This window comes from Gopherus evgoodei, unplaced genomic scaffold (assembly GCF_007399415.2).
Source record: "Gopherus evgoodei ecotype Sinaloan lineage unplaced genomic scaffold, rGopEvg1_v1.p scaffold_131_arrow_ctg1, whole genome shotgun sequence".
Lineage (NCBI taxonomy): Eukaryota > Metazoa > Chordata > Testudines > Testudinidae > Gopherus > Gopherus evgoodei.
In genome coordinates, this window is record NW_022059794.1 from 49,643 (window position 1) to 63,681 (window position 14,039).

General features: G+C 52.6%; 1 long non-coding RNA gene across 1 annotated transcript; it reads left to right on the forward strand.

The window, feature by feature from the left end:
• Positions 1-5,065: 5,065 nt before the first annotated feature.
• On the forward strand, positions 5,066-9,275 carry LOC115639822. The gene is made up of 2 exons (XR_003997749.1): positions 5,066-5,104; positions 9,172-9,275. It is a non-coding gene; the product is annotated as an uncharacterized LOC115639822 (long non-coding RNA).
• Positions 9,276-14,039: the final 4,764 nt, after the last annotated feature.

The window sequence follows — 14,039 nt, forward strand, 5'->3', positions numbered from 1 at the left end:
TTGAGTTTTGTCTAAAGGGAGAGTCAGTCCTGTCTAGACTATCAGGCAAGCCTACTAAAGAACCAGAGAGGCAAACGGCCGCTCCGGGTCAGAGCCCCAGACATCCCGCAGAAATGATGAGCTGCATGCCATTCCAGGGGGTGCCCCTGCAACAACGCCACCCGTTGCTTCCCTCCTCCGCCACCCCTCCTGGGCTACTGCAGCAGTTATCCCCCCATTTGTGTGATAAAGTAATAAAGAATGCAGGAATGTGAAACAACACTGACTTTATTGCCTCTGCAAGCAGAGCTCAAAGGGGGCTAATACCGCTGAATTGCAGCCACACTAACCCTAATCCGACATGGCAAATACTGATTTCAGCGCTACTCCCCTCGTCGGGGAGGAGTACAGATATCGGTATTAAGAGTCCTTTATATCGATATAAAGGGCTTCGTTGTGTGGACAGGTGCAGGGTTAATGTGATTTAATGCTGCTAAATTAGATATAAACTTGTAGTGTTGACCAGGCCAGAGAGAGCAGCAGGTTTTCCCTACTGTTTCCCACTCTTGTTTTCTTGACTAGTTCTTCTCTGCACCAAGTTGCTCTTCTACCTTGTGAGTCTGGCAAGCTCAGTTGGCAGAGCATCAGACTTTTAAACTGAGGGTCCAGGGTTCAAGTCTGTGGTCAGGAGGTAAACTACTCTCCAAGATCTTAAACTGTCTCTCTGGAGTCCTCTTTGACATAACGTTTTCTCTTCAGGATTTTCCCTTTCCTCAGAAGGGCCTTTTTGTGTGTGGGTTTGAAGGGGCAACTTCCTGACAGCCCCTCTGTCCTTGCAGCCTGGAGGAATAAAGGCCTCTGGGCATATAGCATGTTCCTTCCCTGCACACACACACACATAGAATATCCCTAGGAATTAGAATCACCTGCTGCTTTCCCCTTTCCTGCTGGATCCCCAAATGATGATGCTCTTCAGCATAAACCCATGTCCCCTCTTTTCCCAGTGCCCCTCAATCCCAAACTTCAGTCCCTCCTATGCACACTGCTTCTCACTCCCAACCAGAGCCTACTCCTCTTCACCCTTCTCCTCTGTCCCTACCCACAGCCCCCTCAATCCCAACCCACAGCCCCCTCCTATTCCCAGTGCCCCTCAATCCCAACCCACAGCTCCCTCCTTCCCTCCAGCAGCAGGTGCTTCAGACTCCCTCAGGAAGATTTTCTTGCAAGGTTTTGTGTATGAGTCTGCATGTGGATTTTACAGTATGTTGGAAATATGTTGGATTGCTTGCCAAAATGATCACTTTTGCCTGGTGTTGGATTCCCAGTCTCCTTGTTATTGGGGCAGGAGAAATAAAGCATTGTTATCCTTGTTGTGTAAATTGAGGGCAGCACAACTGTGCTCGGCAGACCCCGACTGAGGGACTCACGCTCAGTTCAATAGCACTTGCTAGGCAGGGGACAGGGGTTCGAAAGCCAAATGGGCTGGCATGTAGGTCCTAATACTAAAATTTAGGGGTTAGATCAGTGTTAGGACAGGGTGGCTGTGGAGGGATGAGTGAGTCCCTAGACAACATAGTGAGAATAGTGCCTTCTTATTTTCCCCCTTTTCCACCCAGGATGGCAGGTGAACTCTACAGAGGCACCTCTGGGCTTGCACTGACTAAGGACAACAGCTGTGAGTGGGGTGCAGAGAGGGGATGGCTCATGTTAAAGGACTTTTGGTTGCTGGACTTATGAACCGTAGGGAGAAGGACACTGCCCAGCTTATTTGGGGGTGGGTCTTTTCCTCTTGGTTTATGTTTATGCATTAGGGCTGCTGACATGACTTCTGCTAACCCTGGGCTTACATTGCAATGCAGACATACCCTGAGAGGGCATCTATAACGTAATAAAAGCAGTGTGGCCCGGCTGGCCTGGATCATCTGACTTGGACTCCTGGGGCTCAGGTTGTGAGGCTAAAAACTGCAGTGTAGACATTTAGGCTCAGACTGGAGCCCAGGTTAGGAGACCCTCACCCCTTGTGGGGTCTCGGAGGCTGGGCTCAAGCCCAAGTGTCTACACTGTAATTTTATAACCCTGCAGCACAAGCCCCACAAGCCTGAATCAACTGACCCAGGGTTTCAGAATAGTGACTTGGGTGTGTTTATGACAGTGCAGACATAATACTACGCTATGTCCACGCTGCAATGAAACACCCAGGGCTGCCCAATGCCAGCTCAGGCTCCCGAGGCTTTGGCCGTGGGGTGGTAAATTTGCAGTGTAGATGTCTCAGCTCAGGCTCAATACTGGGCTCTGGGCCCCCTCAAAGTTGGGAGGGAGTTTAGCAAGCAAAAAAGGTAAAACCGCAATGAAGTATTACCGTGGACTCAATGGCATTTCTCCATTGGTCTGCCTGCTTTGGGGCAGGGACAATAGCACATCCTGCTGCATTCATTATTTCATAGGGTGGTTTAGGATTTTCATTCTCACAAAGCAGGACTCAACCCTTGGCATAAACTAGGTGAGCTGCCCACAGATTCTGGCAGCCACAATGAGCATTTGGTGTGAGAGCTCAGACCTGCCCCTGTCCCAGAGAGAGGGGGTCATCCATGAAGGGACTGGACCACTGACCTACCAGCTCCTAACTCCCAAACGTTCAGTAACTCTGTTATCAGTGCCTGTGTGTGTAATTTAAACCATAAGAAAAACCACACTGGGCTAGACCAAAGGTCCTTCTGACAACAGCCAAGAGCAGGTACCCCAAAAGCCACTCAACAGGGCACCACTGGCAGTTATTATCCCTGCCTCAAAAGCAGACAGACCAATGGAGAACTGCCATGAGTCCAGGGTAATACTTCCCTGCGGTTTTACCATTTCCACTTGCTAAACTCCCTCCCAACCTTCTGGGCTCCTAGACCTATCCTAGTGTTATGTCTACACTATGATTAAAACACCCAGGTCACCTGTCTCAAAGCCCAGGTCAGCTGACTCAGGGTTATGGGACTTGAACTGCAAGACTATAAAATTACAGTGCAGACATATGGACTTGAACCCAACCTCTGAGACCCCACGAGGGGTGAGGGTTTCTGAACCCAGGCTTCAGTGTGAACACAAATATCTGCACCACAGTTTTTAGCCTCTCAGCTCTAGCTCCATGAGCCCAAGTCAGATGACCCAGGCCAGCCATGCTGCCACCTTTATCCCAGGAGAGATGGACTCTAAGGATACGTCTCCATTGCAATGGAAGCCCAGGTGTGGCACGCTGTGCTCAAAGCAGCACCCTGCAAGCCCCATATTCACCACTCTCATATAGTGATGATACGCTTTGAACAAAGTCTGCCTGGTGAGGTTGTGATGAACTAGCAATGTTCTTAATGTTTTCTGTGAATACTGTTTTGGTGCCTCAGTGTCCCCATAGCAGTTCTTAAGTATCTGGCAGAGCAAAGGGCCAGTACACCTAAATGCCTGACACTCTGTCTCCTAGCAACTGATGGACTGGGCTCCTCCTCTGCAAGGGTGCCAACTGAAGGTGTTGGAGACAAAGAGATCGGGTGACCTCCTGGCCCAGGAAGGGGGCTGAGCAGAGAGGAGGGGCTGGGGGGGTTTAGTCTGGAGCTGGCTGGGGTCGAGGAGTGAAGGGCAGATGTGAAGGATCTGGCTCACTGCCCCCCAGAATGGACCCGGCTGAGGGGTCCGGTTCGCTGTATCTACAAGCTCTGTTTTAGACCCTGTTCCTGTCATCGAATAAACCTCTGTTTCACTGGCTGGCTGAGTCATGTCTGACTGCAAAGTGAGCGTGCAGGACCCTGTGGCTTCCCCAGGAACCCGCTGGGGCAGGCTCGCTGTGGGAAGCGCACGGAGGGGCAGAGGATGCTGAATGCTCCAAGGAGAGACCCAGGAGGTGAAGACGTGTGAGCTTCTTGCCCTGAACAAGTCTGCTCCAAGGGAGAGGAGGCTCCCTAAAGTCCTAACTGGTTTGGTGGGGAGCAGTTCCAGAGCATCGCCCGGTGACTCCGTGACAGAGGTATCATTTCAAAAATCTTGAACTGTTCATCTGTTGAACCTTAATGTCTTCTTGCATTCTATGTGCTCACATTGGTTTGGGAAGTTATGAAGTTTGCTCTGTGTGCATTACAGAAATATGTTATGAGATTGGGAAATGCCCACCACCAGCCTTTCAGGTGCGACAAGGGAGGAGCCAGACTCACTGCTGGCCCATTAAAGGTGGCTACAGTCCCAAGGACTTCATCGAGATAACACAGCAACAATGGACACTGCTTGACTCTCATCATAGCAAAGGAGCTTTCTAGAAAGTTGGAAGAAACTATGAAAGAGGGGAAGAGACATCATGACTTGGCATCTCTCCCCCACAAATCAACAGCTGGAAACACACCTGGATGACAAAACTGATTCATAAATCAGAAGATAATAATAATAATACATTCAAACCAAAGTCCCCAAATAGCTAGTACTGGCTTTTCAGCCGAAAATTTTCAGTTTGGGGAATTTTGTTTTCCCAGTCAGACCTTGCCAAGGGAAGCAGGGAGAAAATGTTTGAGTTGCCTCCTTCAGAACAGCTTAGCCTAGACACTCTAGCTGTGGGTCACTGTCATGGCCTTGCTGAGAACTGGGGTATTTTAATAATTTGGGGAGGTCTCAGGGTGTTTGGGGGAGATTTTGAGGCTGTTACCTTTTGAGATAAAAACTAAGACATACAGGACTAGAGAATTTTTTTTTTAGAAATGAGATTTAGACATTTTATTTAAAGCAGAGGGGTTTCTGAGCAGGCTTTTGTTTGCAGGAAGTAACATTGTTTGATCTGTCATTGTACCAAAGGGGGAAATGGTTGTCTAGAAAGGAGGAGTGAAGACTAAATGCATCTGATGAGGACAAAATTTGAACCCATGCATGCAGAGCACAATGGATTAACAGTCTATCACCTTAAACACTCAGCCACCTCATCTGAGCTGTCAGGAAATGGACAAGAAGAGAAATCTAAGGCCAGCAGAGATAGGGACACTAAGGTGTTTTTAAATACTAAGCGGAAGCAGGGGCTGAATGAGCTCCCCCCTCACACCTACTGACCAGCTGTGGGAAAGGCTTCAGGAACAGACCCTGTTTGCATAGACACACCTACTCTGCCTAGGTATGCGGCATCATGGGGCCAGGGCCGGTGCAACCATTTAGGTGAACTAGGTGATTGCCTAGGGTGCTGAGATTTGGGGGCGCCAAAAAGCACCCCCAAATTTTTTTTTAAATGGTTCACTGGCCGCTGCCTCTGGCGGCAGCTGGCAGCCCAGGGGGTCCCCCTGGTCAGGGTGCCGCTGCGGCAGCCGGCAGCCCAGGGAGTCCCCTGGGTCAGGGCGCCGCTGCGACTGCCCAGAGGTTCAGGCTGCCGGCAGCGCGCTGACCCAGGGGAATCCCTGGGCTGCTAGCAGAGGCTCAGAAAGCAGGGCCCTCCCAGAGCAGGGGCTTCAGCCTATGCAATTTTTCTCATGGGGGGGGCCTGGGCAGAGCTGCGCAGCTCTGCTTAGCACGTGTGGTAGGAGCCCTGCGATGGCGCGACACCAGGGCTTCTGGAGGAAAGCGGGGGCTGCCCCCTGGCTCAGCTTCCACATCGGCCCCAACAAGGGGAAGGAGAAAAAAAGAGCCTCAGCAATGGTCTGGTGGAGTGGAGGAAGAAAGAAGACCCTGACGCTCATGTGCTGGGCAAGGTACGCAAGTGCTTCCCCACAGCTCGGCCTCAGGCGCCTGTGCTCCTGCTCCCTTGGTCCTTGGCTGGTCCCTGCTCCTGCTCCCCTTGTATGTGGACTGCTCCAGAGAACAGCAGCCTGCAGAGCTGAGCTGCCCCAGTGCCCCCAGGCACCCCCCTTGACCCCATCCCCCCCACAGCCCTGACCCCCAGCTCCGAGTCCAGCCCCTCTGAGCTGGACACCACCCTGACCCCATCTCCCCACATCCCTGAGCCCAGCCCCTGTGAACTGGGCACCCCTGAACCCAGAGCCCAGCTCCCCACCCAGCCCTGGGCAACAACAGCACCACCCCCAGGCAGCGACAGCCCATTGGTACCAACGATCACAATCATCCATCATCTGCCCATTATATAATTGCAAATGTATACAGACCATTACAGCTTTTAATGTTTTTAAATAATGTATTTAGTGTATTTTCAAATTATTACAAGTTAATTTTTGAATGTATTTCACTAGTTATTTTTTACATTTCCTAATACATGTTACTATAATATTGCAAATGTTTTATGGAAGGGGCCCCCAATTTTGCTTTGCCCAAGGCCCCCTGAATCCTCTGGGCAGCCCTGTCTGAGTTTTAAACCCTGCTGCTGTGTTTTGCCTGCAACAGGCAGGCCTAAGCCTGTGAGTGACCCCCATAGCAGCTGCCTGAAGAAGTGCTTGGGGGAATCATGCAGAAGGAGCGTGATATTTATTTGAGTTCTCTCCTCATGGAGGCTGTGCTCCACTTGGTGCAGGACAGCAGTCTCAGCAGGACTCTAGGCCCAGCACCTTGCCTCAGTTTGTGGACTTGTACTGCACCCATCACTGGGCTCAGTCTGGCACCGTTACCCCTCACCAGTGCCCAAGAAGCAGTCAAAAAAGTTGGATGGACTGGTTAGGTTAGTTGTCATGCTGTTGCTTGGCCAGTGTAGAGACCACTGAATGCATAATATTCCTCTGTGATGTTCTGTCCTGAGCACAATTGGCATGTTATGAGGGAGTGCCTGTGAGGGACAGGTGTCTGTTTATGTCATCCAGCCATCATGTCTTAGGTCTTCTGGGGGGGGGGGAGCTTTTCCATCCTGCTTTCATTGGATCAAAGTCAAAGATTATTTTCACAGGGAAGTTAGTAGGCATTTAGAGCAGATGAACATACCACCACAGAGAGCACTTGGCAACCATTTGAGTGTGTGTGACCTATTTAGTTAGAAAATGGAATTTTTCATTCAAATTGAGTTTGTACCATTTGATGTTTTTAATCATTTGGAGGTGCATGGCTAGTTAGGCAGAATGGGTTCCGCAGCACTCCCAGTCAGATTTTGATATGAAGGAAGGACGTATACGTGACTAAAAAAGGTGTATTTCTGATTACAATCAACATTGCTTAATTTTAAGGGAAAGTTATCTTGATCTCTTAATCAATATTTAAGTCAAACGGTTGATGAAATTCAAATAGTTAATTATAGTAAGTGACACGCATTCTCTATCCTTTACTTTTAATAGTGAACAAGAAAAAGGACTGATAGGAATAAAATTTCATTTTTTTTCGTTTGCAGTTGATGCAGCCTCATGGCAGATAAAAAAAAAAGGTCTGGGACACAATTTCGTGACCGTATATTGTGTATAATGTATGTGATTTTTTGGTGGGGGGGGCGCAAGATGGAAGTTTCGCCTAGGGCGCAAAATATCCTTGCACCGGTCCTGCATGGGGCCGCTTCCCCAAAATGACCAGTTTTAGCTGGTGGCGGGTTACAAATCACTTTAGCACTGAGTGGTATGAAATGTTATTATCCTTCCTGCATGAGTGAAGGGCAGCAGAACATACTTAGTCAGTCCTGATGGATGAGGAATAGCTTCTATTGGACTGCATAGAAGTGATTCAGAACGTCACCCTAAAGCAGTGGTCCCCAAACATTTCACACTGTGCTCTCTTATCCATGGCTGTGGGCCCTCGGAGCCACAGTTGAAAACTGGGGCTGGGAGTGGGGTGTTGCTTGCTGAAGAGAGGGGTGCAGACAGGGGCAAGGGGGTCGAGGCCGAGCTGGCAGTCAGGGGCCCAGGCTGAGGGTGGGGTTGGAAAAGAGCTGGGACAGAGTCGGGCTGACTGGTGCTCCCTCCATGGGGGCTGGCTCAGCCCCTGAGGTGCCCCTATGAATCTTCCTCTTTGTTCCCCTAGGAGTCATGCCCCACATTTTGGGGACCACTGAACCCTACACGTTAAGCAGGGGCTAGTGATGCCAAAGCCCAGGGGAAGGGAGAACAAGTGCAGGGGCCCCAGCACTGGAACTAGGCCCCCTCACTTCTGTCTGTGGCTCTGCCCCCTGCCACACCTTCCACCCACGGCCCCATCCACTATGTCACCTCTGTTCCACCCCTTCCCCCACTAGCCCCACCCTGTCACTCCTTTACCCCTGCCCCGCTGTGGCCCCAAGACCAGAGAAGCTCTGTGCCCCTGCTGCAGCCCCCGGGCCGTAGCACGGAGTGAGAGCTCCTCCAGCCCTGGGGCTGACATGGGGGAGACTTTTCCAGGGGGACCTAATTTCTCCAGGGCCCCTAGTCATGGGCTCCACTGCCCCTTGGTGACACAAGGTTTGGGGAGGCTGAGCCCCCCCGAGCCTCCATTATGTGCTGCCCAGGCTACCGCTGCTCAGTGTGTGGCCAGTCTCTCTGTGTTCTCTGCTGTTTGTGCTGGGGAGCCTGGCTGGCCTTAGGGGTGGGGCCCCCCGGCAGCCACCCAGGACTTCAGGGGGTCAAAGGGCACCGTGTGCCAGTGCAAAGGTGCTCACTGCTCTCCCCTGCCCCAGTGCTCCTCCATGGCCCCATAGGGGGTTGGGGGGAGAGAGGAGCAACACTATGTGCTCCGTGCATCCTGGTCACTTTCCCCACCTGGGCTGTGCTGTGAGGGGAGCATCAGAAGCTGCTGCTCTCTGCCCTCCCCTTATGCAGCCTGGCTGAGGAAAGTGACCCGGATGCAGGAACTCAGGTGATGTTGCTTCTTGCCCCCGCACCCCACCCCCGCAGCCCCTAGGGGTGCCCGGAGGAGCAGCCTTCCAGGGAGGAGCGGGAAGCAACGTGAGCTGCTCCATGCACACAGGTCACTGTCCCCATGTGGGTGCAGGAGGCGGTGCAGGGGTTAGGGGTGAAGGGGGTGCAGCAGAGGGGCAGTGGCTGGTAGCACAGGAAGGGAGTGTGGGACTTAAGGGCAAAGGGGACACAGTGTAGGGGTTAGGGCACAGGAGGGGGCAGGAGATAGGGGTGAAGGAGGTGCAAGAGTTGGGAGTGCAGGAGCTGGGGGGAAAGGGGGAGGGGGATCGTCCGGGGGCGATGGGGAAGTGCTAAAGTACAAGTTTTGCCCAGGGCACCATTTCCCCTAACGCTGATCCTTGATAACATTTCTTGCTGGGAGGGGGAGGGGAGAGAGATGAGGCGTTTTCTCTCTGTTTCTTTCCTCTCCATTTTCTGCTCCTTCCTGCAATTCCAGAAACCTCCCTTGTGTTTCAGACTGTGCAGTGACGCCCTCCCTACCCCAGGCCTCTGGAGCCTTTGGAGCAGAAAGATCCCAGGAGCTGAGGAGGAATCCAGGGGTGAGTAGCTGGCAGGAAGGAGTCCTAGCAGCTCTTCTGGGAGTGCAGGGGAGAAATGACTCCCCCTTCTCTGGATTCTCCCCATGGGGCTCTGGGGAGCAGGGAGTGTTGTGTGATAAATTCCATCCAACATCCCCCTTTGATCCAAGTCAAGGGACATCTCAGCTCTGCACGTTCCCCTTGGCAGCACCAAACAAGGGATGTTTTCCACTGCGCAGGAGACCCAGCCAGGGACTGATGTGCTGGAGATATGTTGGGAAAGGGACTGTCTGAATTCCCAAGGCAGGAAACGAACAATCTACAGCGACATCATTACCCACAAACACACTCTAACCATGATCCAGCCAGTAGGGAAATGGGCAGGAATTCTTGCTGTTCAGCCATGGCCACATGTACAGAGCTGCACAGCAGTGAGTGTGCTGGGGAAGCTGGTCTGAGCAAACAATTGGAAATGACCCTTCAGTGAGAACAGAACCAGAGTGTAGAAAGGCCCCTGTGTTAAGTGGTTGTGGCTGAGGGCTTAGGGAGCTGGGGTATGACACCATAGGGGTCTTTCTGTGGAGGTTTGATTTTTGCCAGCTAGGAAAGGCTGGTGTGTGGTGTCTTCATGGCTGTACTTTCAGTGATGCAGGTTTCTCTATCCCATTGTTCCACGGGCATCCTACTAGATTGCCAGCTGCCTTTCAACTGCAGTGTGGAGACTGTTTGTGTGCGGGGAGAGACAGTGTGTGTGTTGAGGTAGGTAAGACCGGATCATTATTATCCCTACTTGAAAGAGGGAGAAGCTAAGGCTGAGAAAGGAGAATTGACTTGTCTTAGGTCACACAGCCAGTCAGTGGCAGAGTTGGGAAAAGGACTCAAGAGCCCTGATTTTGAAACTAACCATCAGATCTTGAATTTCATACATGGAATGACCTGAGTAAAGTGCTCTCACATGAGCTCAAGACCAACAACAGTGCACAGTAATTATTCAGCAAGTATCTGAGGAGAACTGCAATGTTAGAGAGAATCACGAACTGCTCAGAGACCATTAATGCAGAGAAGCAGCAAAATTCTTCAAACATATGACTGGTTATGACTTATTTACTTGGTCGTAAAAGAGAAGAACAAGGACCTGAGTCTCCTCCCTGTCAATAACCCCCTGCTCAGCCAATCAGGGTAGAGACTCAGGATGGGAGGCTGAGGGTTCTCACCAGACAGCCCAAAGGATGGCCCAGGTCACTGGTGGGGATCACTGCCCGAGCACTATCTCAGCCCCACATTTTTGGGTGGACCTCCCAGAGTGGGAGCTACAGAGCACTCCCTCGCAACACACACACACACACCCCTCACTCTTGGTGTTGGGAGGGGAACAGGTGAAAGGACAAAAGAAGCAAGAGACAAAGAGAAAGGAGGGAGGGATGGAGGGAGGAAAAGGTGAAACACAAAGGACAAACCCTAATGTCCCCAGTGATTCTAAGGGACAAAATCTCAGGTGTGGAATAAAATTCTGCCTCCTTGACCTCGTGTTTTCCATGCCTAGAATTCAACTGTCACCAGATGGATCAGACTGAACAGATTTCAAACCTCGAGGAGGCTCTTACCTTCTAAACAGGGATGGCTGTTTTCTAGTAAAATCAGGAAAAGGGAAGGAGAAAACTGGAAAGAAGTTCCTCCTGGCGCTCACGTACGTGAACCCGAATACTCTCTCAGTCCTCAAAGAGAGACCTGGAGAAGGAGACTTGCTGAAGCAAAGCCACAGGGGTCTCTGAGGTTTCCCTGGCCCCTCGCCCCTCTCCTGCCTGGCTGATGTCAGCATCTCTCTGTGAGGTCATCACTTCCCCACCACCTTTGACCAATAGTCTGAGGTCCTGCAAAAGGCTTTTGTGATGTCACTGTCACACCCCTCCCTTGCTGTGCTAATGTCCTGCCCCTGGCCAGGCACTTTGGAGGTTTGAGCTACTCCCTGTGGATCACCCCACTCAAGGAGCGTTCGTTCTAGGAAGCAAGCCAGTAGTTTTGGATCATCTGCAAATTTTGTCACCTCACTGCTCAGCAGATCATTTATTAATATGTTGACTAGTCCTGGTCCCAGTACAGACACCACTAGATACCTGTTTCCATCCTGAAAACTGACCATTTAGTCCTACCCTTTGTTTCCTATCTTTTAACCAGTTATTGATCCACGTGAGGACCTTCCGGAGGTGAAAGTAAGCCGGTATGTTACGGTATGGGGTACTGGCAAGAGCCAGTACGCTGTGCCAGCCCGGCCTGGCTTCCCCAGGCTGGTGATTTAAAGGGCCCACGGCTCCCTGCTGCGGTCGGAGCCCCGGGCCCTTTAAATCACCTCCCGAGCCCCCCTGCCGGAGCCCTGGGGAGCAAATCACTGCCATGGATGCTGCTCTCTCCCGCTCTGCGAACACAGAGCAGGGGTGGCAGAAGCTTCCTTACAGTGGGGGGGCACTGTTATCCGAACTGTGGCACCCCCATGACACTCCTTCCTTAAGGACCCCCACTCACAGCACCTCTCCCCTCGAGGCCACACCCACAGAACGCCTCTTCCCCAAGACTGCACCCTTCCCCCCCTCCATCATTTGTCCTAACAGCCAGTAAAGAGTGGTGGGGCCATGGCCCTCTAACCCCCCTGTTCCAGCACCCCGACACAGAGCTAAGCAGGCAGCAGTGTGTACGTGTATGTGTGTGTGTGTGACAGAGAGTGCTGTGCTGTGCTGAGCTGAGCCAGTGAGAGAAGGGGGGCTGATGTCGGGGCTGTCCCCTGCCCCCGGCCTCAGGACTGGTTGCTTCCAGCAGCTGTCTGAACTTAGAGACAGTGTGCCGACATACTCACTCTTCTGCAGTGCACACACTGTTTCTCCCCCACCAAGCACATTGCAGTTGAAAAGCAGCTGGCAATCTAGTAGGATGCCCATGGAACAGAAAACTGTATCATGTGATGCTGTACCAGCCCGTGAGGCATTGCAAACCCTTTCCAAAGCACCCTGCAGCCAGTTGCACAGTGGGATAGCTACCACAATGCACTGCTCTCTGTGGTCATCTAAGAGATACTAGCATGGATGTGCTCTGGTGACACAGGGCATAGGGTGGACATGCAACAGCTGTTCAATTAAAACACTTTAACTAAAGCCATGTTATTCTTTCATGTAGACATAGCTTAAGAATGAGACGAGACTCAGCTCCGTCAAAACTGAAGAACCACAACTTGCTCCATAATTGGCAGGATTTGAATCTGCACAGGGAGACCCCAATGGATTTCTAGTCTACTGCCTTAACCGCTCAGCCACAACTACTTGCTTGATATGTGGCTCTCACTGCACTCTAGTTCTGCTCTCACTGAGTGATCAATTCCAGTGGTTTCCTCAGACCAGCTTCCACAACGCACACACTGCTGTGCCGTTTTGTAAGTGTGTGCATGGCTGAACAGCAAGAATTCCTGCCCCTTTCTCTTCTGGCTGGAGCATGAGGAGAGTGCGTTTGTGGTCAGGGCCGCCCAGAGGATTCTGGGGGCCTGTGGTCTTCGGTGGCAGGGTGCCTCCGCTTCAGCGGTAATTCGGCCGCACGGGGTCCTTCTGCTCCTGGACCCATTGCCGAAGTGCCCCGAAGACTCGCAGTGGGGGCCCCTGCCGCCGAATTACCGCTGAAACGGGACCCGCAGCCGAAGTGCAGCTGGGTCTTCAGGGCGAAGACCGGGAGAGGAATAAGCTGCGGGGGCCCGGGCCCCGCAAGAGTTTTCTGGGGCTCCCGGAGCGAGTGAAGGACCCCGCTTCAGGGGCCCCAAAAAACTCTCATGGGGGCCCCTGAGGGCCCGGGGCCTGGGACAAATTGCCCCACTTGCCCCCCCTCTGGGCGGCCCTGTTTGTGGTTAATGACATAGCTGTAGCTTGTTGTCCATTTCCTGCCTTGATCATTCAGACAGTCCCTTTCCTGTCATATCCCCAGTACATCAGTGATTGCAATAGCAGGGGGCAGGTTTTCTCTGGGGCACTGAGCTTTGCCGGGGGGTTGATGGCTCCTTTCTTTCCTCACCCTGGAGTAAACTCTGCTTTTTATTCCATCCTTGATGTTTCAAGGAATAACAACAGATGACCAAAGAAAGAGGTGGACAGAGTGGGTCTCAGGGGAGGGGCAGAGAGGTGTGGGTGATGGGCAGGTCATGTCAGGGGAGGGGGCAGAGAGATGTGGGAGGTGGGCGAGGCATGTCTCAGAGAAGGGGTCAGAGACGTATAAGCAGTGGGCAGGGCAGGTCTCAGGGGAAGGTCAGAGAGATGTGAGTGGTGGGCAAGGCCGGTCTAGGGGAGAGGGCAGAGAGGTGTGGGCAGGGCTGGTCTCAGGGGAGGGGGCAGAGAGGTGTGGGCAGGGCTGGTCTTAGGGGAGGGGGCAGAGAGAGGGGAGGGGGCAAAGATGTGTGAGCGATGGGCAGGGTGGGTCTCCGGGGAGGGGTCAGAGATGTATGAGTGGTGGGCAGGGCAGGTCTCAGGGGAGGGGTAGAGAGGTGTGGGTGATGGATAGGGTAAGTCTCAGGTGACGGGGCAGAGAGGTACAAGCAGTGGGCAGGGCAGGTCTCGGGGGAGGGGGCAGAAAGGTATGGGCAGAGGGGTCTCAGGGGAGGGCTCAGAGAGGTGTGGATGATGGGTAGGGTGAGTCTCAGGGGAGGGGGCAGAGAGGTGTGGGCAGGGCAGGTCTCAGAGGAGGGCTGAGAGAGGTGTGGGCAATGGGTAGAGTGAGTCTCAGGGGAGGGGGCAGAGAAGTGTGGGCAGCAGGCAGACCT